Source organism: Camelus ferus, chromosome 15, assembly GCF_009834535.1.
Source record: "Camelus ferus isolate YT-003-E chromosome 15, BCGSAC_Cfer_1.0, whole genome shotgun sequence".
Taxonomy (NCBI): Eukaryota; Metazoa; Chordata; class Mammalia; order Artiodactyla; family Camelidae; genus Camelus; species Camelus ferus.
Window position 1 is genome coordinate 10,759,627 of NC_045710.1, and position 24,588 is coordinate 10,784,214.

Below are 24,588 nucleotides of genomic sequence, written 5' to 3' on the forward strand. Positions count from 1 at the left end.
GATAAACAGTACGATTTTGAGATACCATTAGTGGTCGACATATAGAGAGAGAATTGCTTACCAAAATGAACCTGCTGATACGTGCACACACAGTGCACTTAATGAAGCCAGTCCCTGCCCGTGTGCTGCGGGGCTGGTGTAAACACCTGCCACTCCCCTTGTAACCCAGTTGCGGGTGTAGGCGAGGCCCTCTGGGTACAGTGCCCCAGGCGAGAAAAGAACTGCCAAGCGGGACGCTGCTGGAACCAACACAACCTGCCCAGTTGTGGCCCAACGTGGGCTCAGCTAAAATGGAAGCCAGGTGTTATATGTCATCCCCGTGGACGTGGAACAGGATGCCCACTTCCATCCACAGGAGTCACGGTTTTCTTCTCCAGGGTGTCTAAAAGGATAAGCAGCCTAATTCTCACTTCAGAGGCAGAAGGATGATCTGAAGCCAGGAGTGTAAAGAAATCTCCAGGGAAATGCAGGTCCATTACCCTAGACAGCTCCACAGGCTACCCAAGTCAAAGGGACACGTGACAGACCATCACCCAGGTCATAAAAGATAGAGGGAGACCGAGACCTGGAGAGCAAATGGAGGGACACTGTTTTGCTCCTTGTCAAGTGCTCTGTGGGACCCGGGCCAACTCCTTCTCTCTGAAAGGCTCAGGGAAGAAAGTATGATGGTAGCTTCTACAGACTTAGTCCGGGGTCAAACTCACATTTTACAATTGAGGGGAAACTTCAGAGTGTGTTCATTCATGCAGATCTGTTGTTGAATATTTATCAGTTGTACTTCTGTAAATGGAACCATGTTTTCAGCATATTAAAGAACTTGTAGTGTAGAAAGCTTTAAATTTGTTAACGCAGTTAACTGTCAATAAAGATGTTTCGGTGAGGTCTCCTATGTTCAGGTGAGGTCTGTCCTTGATTATCTTGGGTGCAGTGTCTTCTCTTTTTTCTCCTGTCAGAAAACTGAAACTGTCTACATTGCAGCGAGGCTGTCCTGGCCAACCAAGGTGAAACAAAGAACTAGAAAGCTAGACAGTAGAAAGGGGGTATCTTAATCTACGTGATCAAATCCCCAAATTTCTCTAAAACACTTGCTTCCAAGGTGCTTTTTTCCCAGTCATCAGTGTCACACTGATTTTGTGAATAAAATAAGAACCCCGGCTCAGCTCTGTATCCTCTACAAAACCCTTTCCGGCTCTCTTCGCACCTGATACTTAGAACAGTTCCGGGATGTAAGCGACAAGGGAATGACCCCATTTCACAGATGAGGACTTTGAGCCTCAGAATGCTTAGCTGGAAAGAGTCACAGAGCCAGTGCGCAGAGCCCACCGGGAGCTGGCCTCGCGCTCTGCCCCTTGGTGCTTTCCTTTCCCTCCGAGGCTTGTGTTATCACAGAACTGGAAACAGGTTGAATTGAATTCCCTTCTCTGCTCTGTCGCAAACCTGCGGTGTGACCTCAGGGAAGCCGCATCTCCCTCTTGATCTCTGCGCTGCACTCGGTGGAGGGCTCACTGCCTCCTAGTGGGTTACGATGTGGATTCCTCATTAGCGTCCCTGCCTCCCGGCCCCGTCCAGAGCCCTTGTGCAGGCACAGCTGCCGGAACGGCCTTTCTGTGCTGAACACAGATCTCTGCACCTGCTCACCTAGCTCTTTGATGACGTTCTGTCCCCCCAGTAAAGGTAAAGGCCACGCTTATGCGTCTGGTTTATGAGCTCCTCTGTGACTACCGCTTGCCCGTCCCTCCAGTCCCATGTCTTGTTCCTCCTTCATCCATACTCTATGCCACAGACCTACCAACGTGGAGGGTGTCCGGAGGCTTCCCTTCTCTGCCTGTGTTAGTTCTTCTCACCCTCCTTTGGCCCATCTGATTTCTGTTCTAAGGCTGTGCTGTGAATTTCTTTCCCTAAGAAACTGTCGATAACCCCCGCACTCCCATCCTTCCTGAGCAGAGACTTTGATAGGTCCTCTAATCTGTGAATATCATTGCTGCATCTTAACTTATAAAGAAATAACTGATTTCCATGGCTGTTCCTTTATATACTATGAGGTTTTCTTTTATTTTGTGTTGTTTTTAAGATTAAGATTATGTCTGAGTATCTTTTAATCCCTGACATCTAGCATTGTATCCAGCACACAGATGTTAAAGAAGTGTTTGCTAAACACATGAATGAATGAATGAATGAATGAATGAATGAATGAAAATGGATTACTCTTTGGGACTTTCTACCTGTGATATTTCAGACGTCTGATTCACATGCATGCACAGAACACGTTGCCAGAACAGATTGTCTTTCCCCGTATGCAGATTTTATTGCTTTTCATAGTGAGCTCCGCTCTAAGGAGCAGCTGGAAGGATTGGGAGAGAAATGCCTTGCACTTGAGCCCCGAGGAACAGGGAGTTGGGCACGAGCCATTGCGGCTGGTCCAGCCAATCCTGGTGGACAGCTCTGCCTGCAGTGACAACGAGGCCACCCAGGCTGCCCTCTGATGTGGCCGGGGCCAGCTTGAGCATGGGTGGTCAGTCGCTCTGGCTGGCTGAGGTGTGGGTGTGTGGGGATCCGCTTCTCGCCCACACAGCCCAGGATGCCCGGTCTGGCCCAGGGGGCAGTCTAGAGAGAAGGTAAGCCTACTCCTCCTGGCAGCCCAGGCAGTTCAGGGCCTTTCTAGGTTTTCCAGGACCGCAGAGGCACAGCCAGAAGTTGACTCAAGAAATAAAGGGAAATGGGAAAGTCTTTGTCTCAGAGAACAGACAGATGTGCGAGAGGCGACCTTTCTCCAACATCCTGACTTAGAGGTGAGGAAACTGACCTCGGAGATGGGAGACTTTTTAGGGTCGCTCAGCAGGTGGGCTTCCGGGCATTTAACTTTGCATTGCAAAGAAAAAGGAGGCCATGAGCCAAGTTCATACCCTCACGTGCTCCCAGCCCTCGCCTCCCTCACTGCACCTCCACTCCTCCCCAAACAAGGGCCCATCACACCACCTTGTTGACGGAGCACCTCCTTACGTGCGGGTAGATTCACATTACACGATTCACTTACACTGGGCGGTGAGCTAGCGTAGAGGTTAGGGGCCCAGACGATGAAGCCACAGGCCAGGGTGGGGGTGCCGTCAGCTCTACGCCTACTAGCTCTGTGGCATTGGGTGACTTACTCAGCCCCTTTATGCTTCAGTTTCCCTAATGTTTTCATTGGGTAATAAGAATAGCCATCTGATAAGGTTGCTATGTTAGCTATGGCTGCCTTGAAAACCTACCATGGGCCCGGGCCTTTATATACAGCCTTGGCTAACGCCAAGCCACACGCTGCAAAGCAGCCTGCATTGTGACGCCTGTTTTACACAGAAGGTACCAACTCAGCCTGTGGGATGTGGGGTGCAGACCCCATCTCAGGTGGAGGTGACCTCAATGTGAAGCTCTTTCCCTCGTGCGTAGGGTCATGACCTGTCCCAGGGTCCCTGGAAAGTTCTAGTTAGCATGTTGTCTAGGAGTAATTGTGAACAGTGCCCCTTCCACTTTCAAAGTATCCTGGTTTGAACAATCAATTACATGGTTATTCTACTTGTTCCATATTTCCCGTCTGAGAAGGAGACTCTGCTTTTCTAGAAAAAGGCATATTTTGCCTTGAAAACTTGCTCTGGAGAGCCACAGGGGCCAGGCAGGCTGCCCTGGTTTGGTCAATAGATGGGCATCTTGGTTTACTGAGTTGGGAGCCAGTTGAGGAGAAAACACAAAAGCAGTAGAATCTCCCTTTCTTTATGTTTGCATGTTTTACCAAAATGTGTCTGGCCTTTTCACAAAGTTTTGTGGAACTTAGAGACCTGTTTTGTGGTGGTCACTGTGTTATCATTCCTTAACTGGGATATTCTCTCTGTGCAACATTTTATAGGTCAGGCCACAGAGCGTGGGTAGAAATTCAGGCTGGTGAGCTCAGAAAACATTCCTATAGACATTTTTAAAAAGTATTTTATTTATTTATTATCTTTTTTTTTTTTGGTCTGTTTTAGGGAATAAGATAATTGAATTTTTATTTATTTACTTATTTATTTTAACGGAGGTACTGGGGGTTGAACCCAAGACCTCATGCATGCTAAGCACGTGCTCTACCACTGAGCTGTACCCTGCCCCCTTCTATAGACCTTTAATTATTTTTATTTCTGGATTCAGAGTTCTAATGCACTAATAACATTTCTCCTTCCTTGTAGGAAATACTGATATTGAGTAGACAAACAAACAATAACAATAATAGCAAAAGATTCACCATAAAACCAGAAAACAAAACCAAAAGATAACAAAGAACAAGTGAAAACAAAGTCTGTCCTGTTCTGAAGTCAACAATGGAAAATCATTCTTGCAAGAGAAAGCATGTCCGTCCAGAAAAGGCTCAAGGGAAGAAGGCAGCTGGGATCGTGTCAGTGGTGATGACTTTGATGTCACCACATCAGTTCACCTAGATCTGCACTTGCTTGGAACCCAAGCAAAGGAGAGTCTTACTCATCCCGCCCCCACCGTCTAACAGAGCAGATTCCTGACAATCTCCCGTTCTTGATCTATGACCTTGGACAAGTCGGGCTCCCTCTCTTTGCCTCAGTAGCTACTTGCAAATGAGAAAGAGATGATTTCCAAGGGCTCTTGGTGCTCTAATCACCGCAGTTCTAATTCTTATACTATTTCCTACCTTTTATTTGGCCAAGTCACTATTCAGTGTAAGTAACAGCCATGGAAATCTGTCAAGATAAACAGGAGAATGACTAGGCTATTGTGCTAATTGCTGTCGGCCTTGAAATTCTTCATCTTTCATCCTTATATTCTTTGAACTCTTTACTTTCACTGTAGTATCCCCAATGCCTGGCAAAGAACATAGGCAATAATCATTTTTTGATCAAATCAATGAATGGATCGATTTTTGTCACCACAGGGAAATCTGAAAGCTTGCTCTAAATTATACCATCTCTTCATGCTGCATGTGAAACAATAATCATCACTGCAAACGTTTTTGTAGAATCAGGTGGGAAAAAATGAAAGAAATATTAGATGCCTGTTATTAAGTGTTGTGCTTTGTTTTAAAAAAATCTGACTTGCTTATGCTCAGGTCGGAAACCTGTTGGCTCCTTTGGCTTAATGAGGGCTGAGCTAAAATGCAAACCTGGTGCTGAGGAGGAAATACATACAAAAATTCCTCATCTTTCGCCAATGATTGGAACTGTTGTCTGAAAAACACAGAGGCTGAAACTCCTTAGTTAGCAAGGTCTTACTGAAAAGAAGGGATGGGGAAAGCAGTTGAGGTGGTCTACAACTGGATGATGAAACACAGTCAATGAAGCTTCTAGGAAAAAATCTCCACTTTCAAACCAAGCTAGTTCTGTTCAAGTTAAGATGTACACCTCTGAGGCAGTGCTCCTCTGGGTACTCGGGAAGAGCTCCTGCAGCTTTAAGATCTCCTGTGATGGATTCCCAGTCTTGTGACAGTCAGACTCCACCTCATTTTACATGGTTTGACCCTACCATTACCAGCTCGGATTGTACTTTTAGTCTCCCTTTTCAAACAGGTCTTGGCAAAAATGCATTGACAGCACCTGGCCTTTTCATAAATTATTGCAGAATTTACAGACCTGCTCTGCAGTGGTTATCAGGCCATCTGTCCTTAAAAGGGGATATTCTTTCTGCAACATTTCATAGGTCAGGTCGTCGCAGGACCTGGCAAAGAGCGAAAGTGGTAAGAGATCATTTCTATCCTGTTCTCTTGCTTAAGAGGACTAAATAAAATCTCAAGGATTCAAAACCAAGAGTCATGAGTTTGAACATTTTGACATACGATTGTTAACCAGTATCAGTGCTAATCCTTAAACTGGCAAGAGACTATGAGCGCTTCTGAGCACAGGTGACACCTGAATTAAGTAGCTGCTCCCTCCTCCCACCTTTCTCTCCACCTTTCCCCTGACGGCTCCCCAACATTTTCAGGAGGGCTGAGTGAACACGAACATCGAACATCGTGGTCCTATGGAATGAGGCAAGCAGCAGGGGCACTCCTACACGGATGCCGAAGGGAGGTGTTTGGGGATATGCAGGTTGAGACCTGTGGATAATTAAACTGGAGAAAAGGTCCAAGTGAGTTGTCAAAACAAGGAGGGCCTGAGGCTTATGTGAGGGATCAGATAACAGAGCCAAGGTGTGGGAGAGACAGTGAGACTGAGCAAAAGCCACAGTAGGAGGGGACAGGTGCAGGAGGGTCTCTGAGTGACTGTCAAAGATGGCACAGCGGAGCATGGCTGGGCTCCACCATGTCCCCTGTGATGGGCTGTTTGGGGGGTTGGAGCCATTTGAAGGGCTTAGGATGAAGCCAATCCACCATCTTGTTCTATCAAGTCCTCTTGGCCCCTTTCTTTTACTTCTTTACTTCTTCTCAACCTTCCCTTCCCATACCATATCCTCTTCCCACTAGAACTTTTGATCGAATTTAGATTTTCTAGTATAACACATCTGATTGTTTTTACTGTGCAGGGGCTCAAAATCAAGGCATCATGTGTGTGAAGGATGTGGGTGGGTGTGGTGTGGGGAAAATCACCTGTAGGTAAGGCTCGTTTCCAAAGGACCTCTTCTCCCTGGACCCCTAAGGCTTCTGTTGAACATCCCCAAGTCGCTGTTGGTGACATACTTCCAGAGATAACATATGATGTAGAAGAGAGAGCACTGGACTTCAAGCCCAAAGTTGTGTCCACAACCCTGTACTTGAAATCTTGACGAAGCCCGTGTGCTGACACTGCCAGGCACTCTTGGAGAAACAGAAGATGGAGAGTCCCTTTCTTTAAGTGGAATACAGTATAATAAAGGAGGTGACACTAACACCTTCCTGGCTGAGGAAGTCCAGAGGGTCGGAGCAGAAAGATGCTGGACGAGCTCAACTTTGGAGCCAGAAGAAAGTTCCACATGTAGCTGGTGAAGATAATAATAGAATAATCATTATAACTATTATTTTGAGCACCTACTGTATATTAGGATATTGTTCAAAGTGCTTTATTTTGGATTGCTTTCTATCAACCCTCACACAAATCCACAGGGTAGAAGTTGTGAGCTGTATTTTATAGATGAGGACGTTGAAGCTCAGATTAAGATTCTGAGCAATGTCACATAGCTGGTACTGGATGGAGTGGGGGTTGGGCTATGTCCCAAATCTGCCTGTTGATCTTCCTAATGTTTTCCTCTTTGTGCCACAGGGTCTCAAATCAGCAGTGCAGTCTTGGTCCAAACTCTTTCATTGACTAAATTGAAAGCAAGTCAGTCCTTCAGTGGGACCAGCCCTCCCCCTGAAGTTCAAGTTATTTGCCTTGTTTCCTCAGTTCGTTTATAAAGACATGGCCACAAATCATCCCACAAATAAGATTCTTAACCAGAAAGTAAATTGGAGACAGGAGACTGGAATTTCTTTGTGTGTCTTCTTTCCCACTCCTTCACTGGGCTCAAAATAACCTATTAAACCATGTGGTAAAAATAAATTGACAGGAGTATTTATTATTTTAATTTCCATTCGAAATCTTTCATCATTCTTATTGACTTGTTTATTTAAGAATCTAAGTTTAATTATGAAGCAACATATTCATTATTAATTCCGTTTGTTTCTGTAAAAGAAAGCACTTCTTCAACTGGCACATAAACCTCATGTGCTCAGGGATTGGCTGCCTTCATCGCAGCTGCTCAGGACTGGTCTGCTCCAGGGAGAGCATCTTCACCTGGTGGCAGGAACACCTCCGCTCTGAGCCAGCCTGGAGGGATCGTTCAGTTCGCCAGGATGAGAGTGGGCTTGGTGGTAGACTGCTTTTGAAGGCAACATCATCCAAATAGGAAAGCCATGGGGACAGTGTGGACAGTGTGCGCATCCAAGAGGAAGAGAACAGATGGTGTGTGATATAAGAGTGTGTGTGTGGGTGTGTGTCTGTTTGAGAGAGAGAGAGAGAAGGAGAGAGTGAAAACCGCTATTACTGAGGGCCAAGTCCCTGCCAGGCACTGAGCTAGGCGCTTTACCTGAATCACACGTCATCCTCACCAGGTTGAAAGGTACATCATAGCATCGCCATTTGATCTTCTGAAAGCCAAGTTAAGAGAACTGAGGCTGAAGAGACTGGCTGACACCCGTCTGCCCACCTGTCTCTGCAGCTCATTCAGGCATTTTCTGAGAGCCTAACCCTGTGCCAGTGGAGTAAGGAGGGGGATACTTCTGGAAAGTAGGAAGATGCAGGAGCACGGATGTGTTTACATTCACGGAACACGTGCACTGAGGAAAGGGACCCAAACGCCCTGTAACCGTGAAGCGTTAAAGCCAAACGCTTAACTGAAGCGTTTCTGCTTAAAGAACATGACTTTTATACCCCAAAGAATCACAGCGTGAATGCACAAAATATCAGGTGATAACTTTAGTAATTTTACTCATCATGTAATTCTAAGAAATTTGGCCATTTAGAAGTCCCCCTTCCAGCAATAGTGAATAAAGGGGAGGAGACAACACCAGTACTACTGGAGAAGAGAGGACCTGACTTTGAAAACAAAAGCAAAGAAAGTCTAAAGTAAATATAGATCTAAGCTACCTCACATCACGATAACGTATATCCAAGTGGTAAACGGGAGGCATCCAGGATAGAGTCGTTTGTTAAGAAACATGTCTTTAAGAGGAACAGGAATTATTTTCATCCCAAATGGGAATATATGGTTACATAGAGAGTTACGGACATGGATATAATACATCTGAAGTTCTGAGCTTCAGGGCAGAGACAGCAGGTGGAATGGAAACGCCCACCCCCTTGAATTCAGAAGAAACGGGTTCGAGTCCAGGCTGTTCAACTTGCTGCCCATAGATTGTTGGACTTCACCTGTCTGTGCTGTGCTTTCTCCCCTATAGAATGAGGAAACCACCCCAACCATCCTACTTCCCAAAGTCTGTAGTGAGAGATTGACCACCAATGTGTTTGATCAATTTTAAGAATCATGGTCATGGTCACTATCCAAAAATGCTCCTTATTTCCCGACAATATAAGCTTTACGAAGTATCTCTGCCCTTGGAATAGCTGCGTAATGTGACTGCTAACCCTACTGTGGATTTCTTTTTCTCACTGTTTCCAGAATCCTCGCAATCCTAGGCAAAGAGAATTCTGCATTTTGGCTTTTACAAACAATGTAGTGATGAACGTTTTGTGCATATGTTCTGGTGCACAAGTGCTTGCCTTCCCTCTTTAATTGAAGTATTGTTGGTTTACAATGTTGTGTTAGCTTCTGGTGTATAGCATAGTGATTCAGTTATACATCCAGTGTGTGTGTGTGTGTGTGTGTGTGTATACATACTTTTTCAAATTCTTTTCCATTATAGGTTATTACAAGCTATTGAATATAGTTCCCTGTGCTGCACAGTTGGACCTTGTTGTTTATCTATTTTATATACAGTTGTTTACATCTGCAAATCCCAAACTCCTAATTTACACCCCCCGACCCTTTTCCCCTTTGGTAACCATAAGTGTGTTTTCTATGTCTGTGAGTCTATTTCTGTTTTGTAAACAAGTACATTGTGTCATTTTTTTTCTACATTCCACATATAAGTGATATCATATGACATTTGTCTTTCTCTGTCTAACTTACTTCACTTAGTATGCTAGTCTCTAGGTCCATCCATGTTGCTGCAAATGGCGTTATTGCTGCAAATGGCATTATGTGTTTCTTTAATGTACATGCCTAGTGATGAAATTGCTGATAGATAAGGCTTCCGCATCTTTGGACCTGATAAAGTGAAACCACTATTCTGCTGGGGATGTGGGTTCTCTCCGATGACTAGCAGAGTCACCACCGTAATCTGATCGGGCAATCCTACTGTGGCTATGTGTAAATCCACAACCCTGTAAGTCCTCCTTGGTGGAGATAAACGTTCTAAGGATGAGATTTCTTAAAATAGGAAAGTCGACCTGGTGGGAAGGCCTTAAACAGACAAATAGCCCCTCCCTTTTTTGCATTCCTCCTCCTCTTGGATCTAGACTTCTCAAGTTATAGCAATAGGACAATTTGAGACAATAGCTGCCAGCCAGGGGTGAGAAGGTCCGGATCCTGACTCTCACTAATTTGCATCCAGGTGCCTCTTCATATGATCAGGGCTGTCTCCCTGATCTGGACTGAGACTGTCCAGTGAAGATCTTTGCAGACCATGATTGTCTTGGAGCCAGGTTTTGTCTTCATTTAAGGCACTCACTTGTCTGCTTCTTCTCCCACATATTGGGATAGTGTTTTGTTCTTCCAGCTCTGCCAACTCCTTATTACCAGGTGTACAATCCACGTGGGAGAACTCCTTCCTCCCTCCATAAGGGCAGATGTCCTTCTAATATGGCTCAGTTGAAGACTTTTATATTTCCTATAAGACCAAACGGAAGGCCACAGGACATAGCCATTACTTCTCTGAATTTTTATGTCACCTTCTCTAAAGTGATGGCTTTGAAGATGCATGATGATCTTTCCGAAGTATGAGTTAGTTGGTTTCACTAAAGTTTTTCAAATGCAAAGCCAGAGATGGCTAACTTCCCAGCCTGACCTAGAAGAGTCTTATCATTATGTTTTATCCACTCCAACGGTTGTGCCAACTCCCCATTTAAAGATCTGTTATTTTAAGAACTCCCACTTCATGCTGCCTAATTCTGTATCAGGTAGGACTTTTTAGAAGAATCACGCCCCTTCCTTCCTCCCCCAGCAAACATGACACCTTTTTATTTTAAATCATTTGCAATCTCTCCTTTATTATTCTGTGATTGAATTCATAGATAGATTAACCACCTATCATATAATTAAGAAAAAACATCGTGCCTAACAGCAGTTTAGTGAAGAAATAAAAAGAAAGTAATTTATAATAAAAAAGTGTCCATTTTAATATGTAGAAGCTGTCTCAAACTACTTTAGTATACCTGAGGGAGTTGTCACAAGTTTAGGCCACTAGATAGAATCACCATGAATGTGACAGCCATAAATGCAGACTAACAAAGGAGTAGTGTGTTGACAACTCAAGCTCCCTAAGTACCATTACCATTGGTGACATGATTTTCTGAAAAGATGAGCAAATCTTGGATGTGTTTCAAGCAAAACTACAATCTTTCCTTGACAACCATAAAAAATTTGATGTGTAATAAAACCACACACAAGTAGTTTACTTTGTGTGTATGTAAAATAGAGTGAGAGTCTAGGCTCAGAGAACAATAAATAGGTGTGTCACCTACTGGGAAGTCCAATGAGTTATTTAAAAATTGTGCGAGATGAGGGAAGATTCTTTGTCATGCAATCTTATCTCACAAATTCCATCTAACTTCTTTGGGTTCCACACATCAAATGCCAGGCTCACCTCCCAGTTACTGTGACAACAAAAACATTCTTACAATTTTCCAAAATGGTGCCCAGTGAGAAACAGCCATAGGTCAACTCAAACTAACTTAAATTTGAAGGGAGTGGCTATGATTTTCTTTCAGTTCTTCTCTCTGCAACAATTTCAGCCTCAATCTAGCAGCAAGATGGGTGCAATAGTCCTGGGACTCTCCTCTGTACAAAACCTCATCCAGAGGAAGAGAAACACCACATGTTCTGGTGATGCTTTATAGTGAACAAACTACTTTGGCAGAAGCACCAGGAAATATCTCTTAGGTCTCATTGGGCCACGTTGGAGCCTTACAACTCCTGAACCAATCGGTAGAATTACTTTAACAAATCAGACCCATTCCCAGAATTGGGAGTGTGGTCAGCTTTCTTTGAAGCACAGAGGTAAATGGAGGAAAAAAAGTGAGGAATGAAGGAAGAAATGGATTCTGGGTAGGCAATTAAAAATGTCCCCTGCATATTTGCAGGGTTGAGGATTGTTTTTATCTGGGGAGATTCTAGGCTTGTTTGTGTTTTGAATGACCACCTGGGCCAGAGGTTACATGTATGTGGTGTGTGATGGATTCCAAAGGCATAGTAGCTGAGGAGGAGAGGCGGGAGCCCGGGAAAGGAGGAGGCGGGCACCACAAGCCTGGACGAGCTGCCTCGTAAAAGGATCAAAGCTCTGTGAGATCCCTCTGCCAAAGCTTTTGCAGTGTGTGACAGGAACCCAGGTGAGAGATAGGTGTGAGTGGAAACCGAAAGAGACCCCTTGATGATTTCCTGAGGAAACTCACCTGCTTGGCAATGACTTTGCTCTGCAAGTTCTCTGCCTGCATCCACATGTCCTCATCAACCCCAAACTCACAGGAAAGCAGGATGGTTGTGAAATTTTTGGCATGTGCAGGTAACTCAAGTTCAGCATGAGAGGTTATGCAGTACTGTTTGGCATCGAAATCAACATTTTGGATTCCTTCCTCCCCTTTGCTCTGCTCTCAGGCTCATCTCTGGTCCTCCCATCCTATCTGGATAGTCGCTCACGACTCACCTAGTAATGACCTCCACTACTGCCTCCCCACCCCCAACTCTGCCTTCAGCCTTTTCCACCCAATTCCCCTCACTTGTTACAACCAACTAGGTTCTCTTAAAACAAAGCTCTTAGCTTTTATTCCCTCTGCTCAAACACTTTCAGTGGATGCTCATTGTCGACAGCATTAACTACAAATTCTCATCCTGGGTGTCCAGAGTCTGGCCAAACCCAAAAGAGCTCTAAGTACCTGTCAGCAGTTTGGTAAACATGTATGGCTCTCCACCAGACATTGGGCAAGGCATCAGAACTGCTGGGCATGACTTTTCACCACTCTTTTTCTTATAGTCTATATTTTAAACCAAATCTTTTCCACCCATTAAAACTTGTGGACTAAGGGCTCTTCTTGAAGTACTTGGGTTGCATCTCTCTCATGGCATCAGCATTACGGTCATTAGTATTCCTGACTGAGTGTCCAACATTCTAGACTATGAGTCAGTCATTGCTGAATTTCATCATCTCCCTCTGAAAATCCTAGTACCTAGCTTCTGTTGGGGTAAAAGGTTATTCCCTGAGTATCACGTGTAGTTCTAGGACTATTAAAATGCATTCCACCCCTCTGGTCTCCACCTCATTGAAAGCAGAAGAAAGAAACTGACTGTCTTCACAATCCACACATTTTATTTTGAATGAATCACTTGTCAGTCTTGATGCTGATTCTCCAATGTTTAATATATTAAAAAAAAAAAAAACTCCCATTCTTTTTTTCTTTTTTTTTTCTTTCTTTTTTCTTTTTCTGCCTATTGTAGATTTGAAACTCATGCTATCACCAGCCTGAAACAAAAACTGCTAATATTTTGATTTGTGTCCTTTAAGTCTTTTATCCTAACTAATATTTTTAGTTCAGAAATTACATAGAAAATAAATATTTTTATCTTGCTTCCTTTACTTGATATTGTACCATATTTTTCCTGCCAGTAATATTTTCCAGGAATATTTTACTCATTGTCCTTTCTGCTACCATAAACAACAGTGTAACGAACATCTTTGTGTACAAAGCCTATTTTGTGGTTGTTTCCTAAAGCTATAATTCCAGAATTGCAATTGCTGGGGCAAAGAGGTGTAAGCACTTTATGATCCTAAATTCCTACCTCAGCTTGGCTTTTAAATATACATTTAAAGGGAAGGCCATGTGCAAAGGTGACCACTCAGCAGAGATCTGAGGGGGAGTCTCCAAATTCCACCATCCCCACCTGATTTATTTCGTGACTATGTGAATGTTTGCCTTTGCTTTCTTCTCAATTTCAAGAAAAAACACAAGACACTGAAATTGGATTCAGAGTCAACCTCTCCCTCTCACTTATACAAGTATGCTTTCTTGACGTGAGAGGGTGAGAACTTTAAATCTCTCTCTGGAAAAACATGCAATGAAATTGGAGATGGTGGTGCCCCGGACCCAGAGTCATCTTTGAATGGATGTATTTTTCAAATGCTTTGGGAAGATTGAAAATCCTAACAAAATAAAATCAAGACCAATCCCCCATAGTTCATTTCCTTAGCAAAAAACCTTATTTCTCTAATACTGAGGTAGCTATGTCCAAATGCAAAACACAGACAGACGGTTTTTGCCCTGAGTTATAAAATAGTGATTTCTGTTGAAGGTCATTTTGCTTAGGAAAAAAAAAAAGACTAGTACTTGGCAGGGAGGCCTCTGAGACTGGTGCACCTCTGCCAAGGACCTTCGATACAAGTGGCCCGGGAGACCTTCCACCTCACCCCAGAGCAGGTCATGGCCCTGGTTACTGAGGGAGGAAGATAAGAGTTGGAATAAAATGAAAGAGTGAAGCTGATTTTTTAAACCCTCTGAATTCTAAAATTAGAACCCTCCTAAACAAATTTTAAAAATCAGTAAGAAGTAACTGGACCCTTAAGGCAGCATCTCTCCATCTATACAATGCCTGCAAGAGTCTCTTTGTCCTCAAAGTGGGCTGTCTGAAGGGGAGAGTCAGATGCACCCAAGATTCACAGAAGGAGCTGGGCAGGTCGGTAACTTCTCGCAAGCTAGACATCTTCAATGTAACTAACAAAGGAGGAGTCCAGGGAAGGGAGTGTCCCCTTCCCCGACCCACCACTGAGCAGGACACTTTATAGGAAGTGAGGGTCTGGAGACAGTGATGACTCTTTTATCCTGTCAGAAGGCTCAAGGAAGGCCATGCAGGAGTCTCCTAGTTCTGGTCTGGTGTTTGACTCTGATATGTCTGTATCCACCACACGTCCCCTCCACGGACCCACAGACATTGCAAATTCAACATGTCCGGAGCTGAACTTTTCTCCTGGGATGATTCCTTCCCTTGGTCTATATCTCAGCTAATGGTTTTATCAAGTTTCTCTTTACTCAACCCAGAACCCTGGGTGCCTATCTCCTCCTTATGCCTTATCATTTCTCCCTTCCCAAGGCCGAGGTCTTCTGCTCTATTTCCAGTCTCCAGTGTGGTTTCTCATTTATACTTTTGCAAACGTTCCCAGTTGGTTTCCCATCTCCCTCTCTCTCCCACGTCCCCTGCCCATTCTCTGTCCTGCCCTCACTCTCCCTTCCATTATCCACACTAATGCCAGAATCATCTCCCCGAAACCAATTCATCAGGTTACTCCTCTGTTTAAAATATCCCGAGGTTTCCCAAGGTTTTCAGAAGGAAAATCAAGCCTAGCACAGCAACCAGAGCTCTTCCTTGGTTTCTCAAGTCTTCCACATTCCACCTCAAGTTCTCTATTTTGCACATCATATATTCTCCAGATATGCCAGACTCTTTCAAATGTTCATCCTTTGAAATTAAGTAATGCTTCTGACTGACTGACTGAGATGCCCTTCTTCCAGACTTTTTAACCTAAGTTCACTGCCAGACTCATCTAAAACGTCAGTGACGTGCTCTTTCTGACCCCAAGGCACCCTACACAGGACCCTGTTACAGCACCCATCGATCACCGTGCGTTGAAATGATCAGTCTCCCAGCTTGTCTTTCTCACTGAAGTATGAATCCCTTGAGGACAGGAACTGTCTCTTTCGCATCTGCATATCTTAAGTTTATTAAGTGGCCCTAGGCATGTAATATCTATTTAGTCAATTGAAAGAAAGAATGAATAAGATAAACAATGGAAAAGAATTCAGTACTGTGGGCTGGCTCTTTGGCTAAACCATTTGACATGTGCCTTAACTTCTCTGCATGAGAACTTTTGAGTAGATCTTCAAAAGCTGAGAATAGTATATGTGTAGGTATGTGTATAAATGTGTGTGTAGCTATGTGTATGAGTGTGTGCATGTGTGTGCATGTATGTTCACACGTGCATCTGTGTAACTGGATGCCTTAGTCTGGGCTGATTATAGGCATTATTTTGGGGGAGATAGCTTATGGTAGGGTGTTTAGGAAATAGAAATGAATGCTCCATGACAAATGTGACGCTTCCTATGGAATAAGACCAAATTCAGATACAGTAGACTCAGGATGGAGAATTTTGGCTTGTAACTTGAGTCAATAGATGAATGTGCTCTTGATGTACAAAGTGGTACCAATTTTCTGTAGAATAGGTCTTGTCTCTTACATGAATTAATATGTAGGTTCCCAGGGTGACTTTTCCAATATTGTATATTTAACAATTCAATTAGTCATTCCCAAGTGAAGCATTCTAATTGATTATTTTCCAGTCTCTGTTGGTGATAAAGATAATGGATGTTTTTGTGGAGTAAATTGGCTTCGTTGCTTAATATCTGCTTCTTGATGTCATTGCCCAGCAAATAAATGGTGAAGCATATTGCTATAAATAGCATGATGGCTGGCAGAGGGGAAAAAAAATAGCAGTGTTTCCTGACAGTGCAAATTTCACACTGTTTTAATTACCACAAACGTTCACTCCTATCTCGGAGAGCTGGGCAGGAAGCTGGGAATAACTGAACATTTGTAGACACAGCTAAAATGACAAGCCTGGGATGAGACCCACGCCAGTGTGGCCACGGTCCCCATGACATCCTTTGGGAACTGAATCAACCAGATGAAATGTGTCCTTCTATTTGTGCTGTTGCTGCTTCACAGAAAAAGAGAGACACCTGTCTCCCTAAAATAAACAGTTTGGGAAGAAAACTAAAATAAAAGACAGAGTGTTGGAATTTTGCTATTCAGGCAAACACCTACTCGCACGCACAGTTCACGAGTCAGGCAGTGTTAGAGAAATAACAGGGACAAGTTTCCCTGAAGACATTCTCTGAATGCTAGACCCTCTGTCTCCCTCGACTGCGCACTCAGGCCTTTCTCCCAGGTGGCCTGAATCTCTTCCCAACCCCATTTCCTCAACAAGCCCCTGTCTTCCCTCTGAACTTTCCCACTCAGCCCCATTACCTGGGACCACCTCTCCTCTTCCCTGAATTCTACACATTTCCTGGCTCTCCTGAAATCCCACTTCAACAAGAGAATGGTGTAAAAATGTATTTATTGCAGTACTAGAGATCCTATTCTTGGGCCTTTGGTCAATTTTGAATTTGGGGTGAGAATCCCTGGCTCAAAACCAGAAATCTCAACAGCACTTTGTAGTAATAGAATGAGCACGCATTGACACATTTATAATTTATGCCAACTTCTCTTACACCTTTCCCATGTGAGGGTAAATCTCATTGGATTTAGAACCAGGAAAATTGGAAACAACAATATCTTATAATTACTCAGAGGAGTTTCAAGGCTTAAGCAGGTAGAAGAAAAGGAAAAATTTTCACTTCCCATAGTGATAAAGATGCAATTTCTTACAAAGGATAGAAGGTAAGCTTGCAGGGCTTAGAAGAGACCAGGGACGGGTTGGCAAACGCCCAAGGACCCAGCCAGTGCTGCAGCTCCTTAGAGTAAGAGGTGGTGGCCTTTTTCACCCATCATAGACCAGGCATTCAATGAATATTAATTGATTGAACAGATGAACATGCAAACTAAATAAATGATGCAAAAATGTGCAGGATGGATCGAAAAAACAACATTACTCAAAGTTTAATTGGAAGTAAGTTTAATGAAAGTCACCAGTGTGGCCTGGCAACCAAAGTCCATGCCGTGATACCATGTTTCAGTACCAGAGAGGTCTCCATGCTAAGGAAAGGGCTTGGTGGTCCTACTCAGTTTTGCACTCCAACAAGATTACGTACCATGGTTAGCATGTTGTAGAAGATACGTTCTAAGTGGTCCAAGAGGTAAACCCTAAGACCATGTTGGTGGAAATACAGCCAGACATCAGCTTTATATAAAGAACTGCATATGGAAACTCAATAGTGAAAGGGGTGGACTGTCCTAGTTACCAAATTGCCTCTTAGTTTCAAATTCCCTCTTTTTTTGCTTGCTCTTTGGCAATGGAGCTGAGCTCTTTAAGTATTTTTCCTTTGCTAACTAACTAAGGAAATGAGTGTTAAGCTTTGTCATTAGAGGAGAGTGGAGAGACATTGCAGGAAGGATGTCTGCTTCCCGTTCCAACATGCTTGCTCCGCAGTCTTCTGCAGTGCCCGTGACCTCCAGTACCAGGCTCCTGCGTGCACGCAGCTTCCCCAGCACTGAACTCCTGGAGCACGGTAGCTTTCTTAGCATCATGCTAAGGCTTTTGCAACATGCACAGACTCTTTGGTGCATGATGGCCAGCACATGGTGCTTGGCACCCCATGGCACTCCTAGCCTCTAGTGGTTTTATAGCAAAGTGCCTGCAATGAAATGTCTCCCCATGAACAGCTTTCCGTCACACCCTAGAGGGCAGATTTCCAGCAAGTTTCGCTAGGATGACACCACAGCAACTTTTCTTCTATCCTGTGAGGCCTGGACTCTCCAGCAAGGTCTCGACCTTGGCCCTGGGGAACCTTTTCCTTAGCCATGCTATCTGAGTCCTAGGCAGAGTGGCTGCTTCTTATGTTTTCTATTCCTATAATCTCTGGTGTGCTCTTTACTTTTTATTGGCCAATCTCTCAGTACCACTATCCCCCGTTCTAATCTAATAATTCCTTATATTAGATTTTCCATGTTTGAATTACTGTGTGGCTTTGCCTTACTGATTGGGTCCTAATGGATACAATGACTAGCAACTGCATTGAGTCCTGAGAAATGGGTAGAATTTAGGTAAGCCTAGAGGAAGGAGAATGAATACTCAAGGCAGAATGAAGACATTAAGGTCCATAATTTTCAAGTTCATATTACTTTCAAAGAATGAAAGAGCTAGCAGTAAATACACTTTATTGTGTATAAATTCCTTGAAGCAAAGACTGTATCTTATTCTCCCTCAAGGCCTATAATACAGTGCTTGATCAAAGTCTTCTGGATGTTGACTGGTCAATCTGTTTGACCATATCTGAAACCTGGGAAGAAAGATCAGTGCTCATTGCAGTGCTTCATGAAAAATCGTAATATTAATAACAAAAAATAATAATGTTAGAAAAAAACATTGAGTAATAGTCTGTACCAGGCTTTTTACAAATGAGCTCATACATAAAGACCCTCAAAGTCTTTACAAGATAAATATTATTACTATACCTGAAGTACAGAGAGGTTATGTAACTTGTTTAAATTCACATTTAACTAATAAGTGGCCAAGCCAGCATTTAAACCAGAGAAGTCTGGCTCCAGATCCCCTGGCTTTCATCACCACATGCTACCACTTCCCATCTCTGCATGGAGTTGTGATTATGCACCACGATAATAAAGATTTTTCCGTTCAAAATCCCAGGGGAACAAAAGGTGGAGGTCCTTTGTACACACTGAAGAAGGAAACTTTCTCTTTGTAAATCAAGATGCCTTCCATTGAGGGTAAGGAAAAGGAAGAATTTCAAGACTCTACTGCTTGCAATATTGACTATTAAAATGTTCCATATATTAATTGGTACACTTTCTTATAAAGAGTTATACATCCTGGGATTTTTCCTTCCAGAATATTTGAGTACTTACCTTTTTGCCTTTATCTTTAAGGAGCCACGGTTTCGTGTGTTTGGGTTCTGTGATAGAAATCCCAAGAGCAGCAGACAGAACTCTTCTTGAACTTGGATCCCTGAAATGCCCTCTTCTCATTACATTCAAGACCTGCTCTGATTTCCTGGCCACACGATGAAGTCGTTGGAAACCCACGCTGGCGCACATCCAAGTTTTCCATTTCTACATGATGTGCTTTTATTCTGGAAAATCTGGAGTCCAGGACCCCTATTTCTCCTACAAGGAGATTCATGGCCCACAGGGTGCCACTTCGCCTAATCACACTGTTGAATTGCTTTGACCTGTAAAATCCTACACGTAGGGTTGCTTCTACCTGGAATGTTTCTTTTCCTGTTTTTCTCATCCTGCAAGACTCTACTCACATAAGATGCCCTTCCTAAGACTTTTCCCAGCCCCTCAGAAGAATCAGAGTTCTTTACTGTTCTCCCAGATCACCGGGCTACCATCTCTCTCTTAGGTCTTGCTATGTTCCCTTGGAATGAACACATGCCTGCCTCCCCTCCAGACCGGAAGCTCTTGGAAGGCAGAAGGCTGTTGCGTATGCACGTTTGTTTTCCCACAGCCTGACATAATCCCCAGGACTGAATAGTTGTTCAACAAACATTTGTTGCTTACATAAATACATGGATAAGTAAACGGATTTATGGATTTGGAGAAATCATACCATCTCCTTTAATATGAGTCAGTGTGATTAGATAATGCCAAAGGTCCCTTCAAATCCTGGCATATTATGGGTATGAAATTCAGCAACTATTTTTATATTTTGCCCTGAAGTTGACTAAGAAACTTTTATTAATCCAAAGTTTTTGTTTTTGTTTTTTTAATCATTCCAAACATTTTAAACAACCACAACTCCAAAGAACTCAGGTAGAGAAGCTCTGTTGATCTCCACTTCAAAAGACTCATGGGCTCAAATGTTAATAAAACCCCTCTGCCTATGGGAAAAGAGTCCACTGTAAAGTGTAAGAGAAAAGTCACATTGACTGTTGAACTATTTAAGCATTATTTGGGAGTATCCACCCCATCAACCACAGCTCTGGAAGTTCTCATACCAATCTGTCAGTCAAGAGCAGGGAGGAAACTGGGCACAATTGGAATAACATCCCCGAAGATTTTCTGTCTCTAAAGGAAGATTACCCTTTTCATTTCTCCTCAGTTTGAGAACTAACTGTATTGTATTATTTTCATTTTAACCTCATCGAACTATGAAATCATCCCTTTCTGAGAAGCATGCTCTTTCCCTGTGCTTGATCAAGAAGTTAAATGCATAGTTCACATTACAATCCCATTATCCAGAAGGGGATTCTGCTCTTGAATTAGAGCCTGTGGTAACCGTCTCCCCTCTCCCTTCTGGATGCCAGGCATCGCACAACTTCCAATTACTGGATGACCAATGCCAAGGGAGGCAACGCCCCCATCTGGCCAGACAGAAGAAGCGATATGAAAATAATGATGAAATCAGAGTGTATTTATTGACTTCCTTTTATAGATGACGAAAAGAGACTCGAAGAGGTTACGTAGGCAGCCCAAGATTACGAATAAATCTTTTCTAAAGTCCATACTTTTCTGTGAGTGTGTGTGTGTGGCGGAGGGGGGTATGGATGGAACACAAGCTAATTTAAAAATACGAAGTTCGGAGGGGGAGGGTATGGGGGGAGGGTACAGCTCAAGTGGCAGAGCGCATGCTCACAATGCAGGAGGTCCTGGGTTCAATCCCTAGTACCTCCTCTAAAAATAAATAAGTAAACCTAATGACCTCCCCCTCCAAAAAAAAAAAAAAAAAAATACAAAGTCCTAGATACTTCTCTGCTCAAGTTCATTTATTTCAAAGAAGAAAACTGAGGCGAAACATGAGCTGTTCAGAGCCATGAACAAGCTGGCAGTGGAGGCAAGGTTAGGATCAAAGTCTGTAATCTCAGCACATCGGTCTGCGTAGAGGGCCCCGCTGAGGAAGGGTGGCGCAGCTGGGGAAAGAGCACCTGGCGAAGCTGCCGTCACACTTAGCAGCTGTTTGACCAGTTTATCATCAATAAGGAAAATCAGGCCCAGAAAAGACAATGACCATGGCGACTTTATTTTATGACTAGGAAGTTGAGATGGTATGTGTGATGCCCACATATCAGGGGCTCAATAAATGTTACGTTCCTCCTGGAATGGCATTATTTAATTTTTTTAATATTATTATTATCATTACAAAATTCATTTGGGCATATGGTAAAAATTTCAAAACAGTGCAGAAATTTTATGGAAGAACAAGGTAATTCTCTCCCCAAGTCCATTACCAAGCAGTAATCTTTTCTTTTTCTTTTTTCCTTTCTTTTTTTTTTTTGTATCTTGAAGTACAGTTCATTTACAATGTGTTAATTTCTGGTGTACAACATAGTGACTCATTTATACACACACACACACACACACGTATGTATATGCTATACAGTAGGACCTCATTGTCTATCTATTTTATATAGTAGTTTGTATCTGCAAATCCCAAACTGTCAATTTATCCCTCCCCACCCCTTCCCCCCGATAACCATGAGTTTGTTTTCTATGTCTGTGCATCTATCTCTATTTTGTAAATAAGTTCATTTGTGCCTCCCTTTAAAAAAAAGATTCCACATATAAGTGATCTCATATGGCATTTTTCTTTCTCTTTCTGGCTTACTTCACTTCGTATGGTGATCTTCAGGTCCACCCATGTTGCTGCTGTCTTCTTCTTTTCTATGGCTGAGTAGTAGTCCATTTTATATACATACCACAACATCTTTACCTAAACAACTGTCAGTGGACATTTAGGTTGCTTCATTTTTAACCTTTTCTGATTTCTGTCATTCTTGGAGTTAGTGCCCTAATTCTAAACCATATGATTATAGTTCTATTCATTTATTTATCCACCTGGTTACTTTAAATGGTATACTTAAACTTCTATTTCTTATTCCACCTACTGTTGGCAGTCTTTTCTCTCATATGACAGGACAAGAAAATTGTCACCCTCTGTCCTTCATTCATTCAACACTTTCCAAAGTGTAATATGGCAACTCTACAGTGACTTTCACATTGTCAAAGTTTACAAGGTAATTACATTCTATTTGTACCATGATTAAATCTTGTTGTTTATCTGTATGTTAGTTCTATACATATAGATCCATAAACAGAATTTTAAATATTTGATCATATAAATATCATTCATTGTTAGTCCAACTAGTGTGTCAGGATCAGTAAAGAAAGAAAATAGAATTTTTGTCACTATACTGTATGATTAAAAGAGATCCAAGTAATATATTCAGAGAGATCCTTCTTTATTCGCTTCATTAATTACTCCAAGTCATCCCATATTTTGGTTTGCTTTATGTTTGAGTCTTAAATTTGTAGTATAGTTTTATATTTCTCTTGGTGTTCCCAATTACTTTTTTTCTTGATTATCAAAGAAGCATATGCTTTCTTTACAATATCTGTAACAATATCCATATTTCAATCAATCATATTAATTGTCTAATAATCTCATTTGGACTGATTACTTTCCCAGCCTATTTCTTTGCAGTCTTACTGGGATTTTTTTTTTTTTTCATTTACTCTTGGACTAGTTTCACTCTTTCTTGAATCTCATATCTTCCTTTTTAGTGTCTATGTGTTTATTATTTTGTTGCAATATATCCTCAAGGATTTTGCTTCCAGAAATAGTGGATGGAAAGGAAATTTCTAAGCTCTTGTGCAAATGAAAATGCTTTATTGCATAATGTTTAAGGACTTCTCCATTTGTATCTACTGCTAATAAGTCTGTTGATAATCTGATTGTCTTTTGGTTTAAATTTTTCAGGGTTTTTTTTTTTTTTTTTTTTTGTCTAGTGTTCTGTCTCTCTCAAAGCACCTAAGCTTGCCCTCTTATTCTCAACAATGAACTTTCACAACAATATGTGCGTTAAAATTTGGATCACGTTTTATTCATTCTATTTCTTGACCTTTAGTGATCCTTGCAATTTAAGGATCAGTAGTCTTCAGCTCCGGAAATTTTTATTGTGTTATTTAGTTGATAATTTTCCTTTCTGGTTCTTTTTTTTTTTCTGGAATATCTATTAGTTAGATTATGAATATCCTGAATGGATCTTCCCTGTCTTTCAATTTTTCTCTTTCATTTGCCTTTAAAATTTTTTTTCCTCTCCTTTCAGGGAGATATCCTTGATTTTGTCTTTCATACTTTCTACTGATTTTTTTGGCCAATCATATTGTTTGTTTTTTTTTTTAAATAAATTTCAAATATTTTATCTTATTTTCCAAGTGTTCTTTTAGTGATTCCCATTTCAAAAATAATTTTAATATTATCTAAGCTCTCTCTAACCATCATCATTATACTGTTACATGCTTTTTTGTCTCCTGGGTTAACTCTATTTCTTCTTTAGGAGATGAGCTATTCTCATTTATCTTGCTTTTTCTCCCCACTTCAAATGTAGGGCAACTCTTAGGTCCCCATTCGTATTTATGAATGAAGAATTGGTTGACTACTATGAAAAGCTGTTGTGAGTTTCTCCCACTATTATGTTGACTTGTTTGCCCAGCAAACCTTTCTCCTGAATGGGAGGACGATGGGGGAACTCTGTGTGTGTGTGTGTGTACGTGTGTGTTGACCGGCAGGATTTAGATTGGATTTTATGAGCAGACTGCCTTGCCTGGACCTTCTACCCACCACCAGCCTACCAGAAAGAAGGATTTCACTCCGAGAACAGCTCTAACATAAGCACCTAAGACTTCCCCCCTAGCAAGTGTTCAACTTTTATAGAATGGAGCGTTCCCTGCCTAAAGCCAAGTGGCTGCAGGTTGCTCTGTTTAGGGAGAGAAGACTGAGTAGTTCAGTTATTTCATAAAGAGATTTTAAAATTAATTGACGTAGATATTCCTCCTTAATTTTTGGCTTTCCATAGCCATAGACTTCAAATTTGGAGCTTGCTTAGGATTTTGTTAATTAAGACAGTTCCACCTCTGCAGCAACCTTCTCCTCTTCTGTTCTGGTCATCCACGGTCTCTACTTTAGATGAGCCATTCATTTGATTTAATCGATTTGTCATCTTTCAGAAATTTGTTAACTTTCCTGATCTACTGGTGTCTCTATTTCTTTTCCCTACATTTCTATGATTTTTATTCTCTGCTGCTTATTTTTCTCTTGTTTCACTGAAAATCAGGAAGAAAGAGGGGGTAAATATGTGTGTTTAGGTCTTTCTCATGAACCAG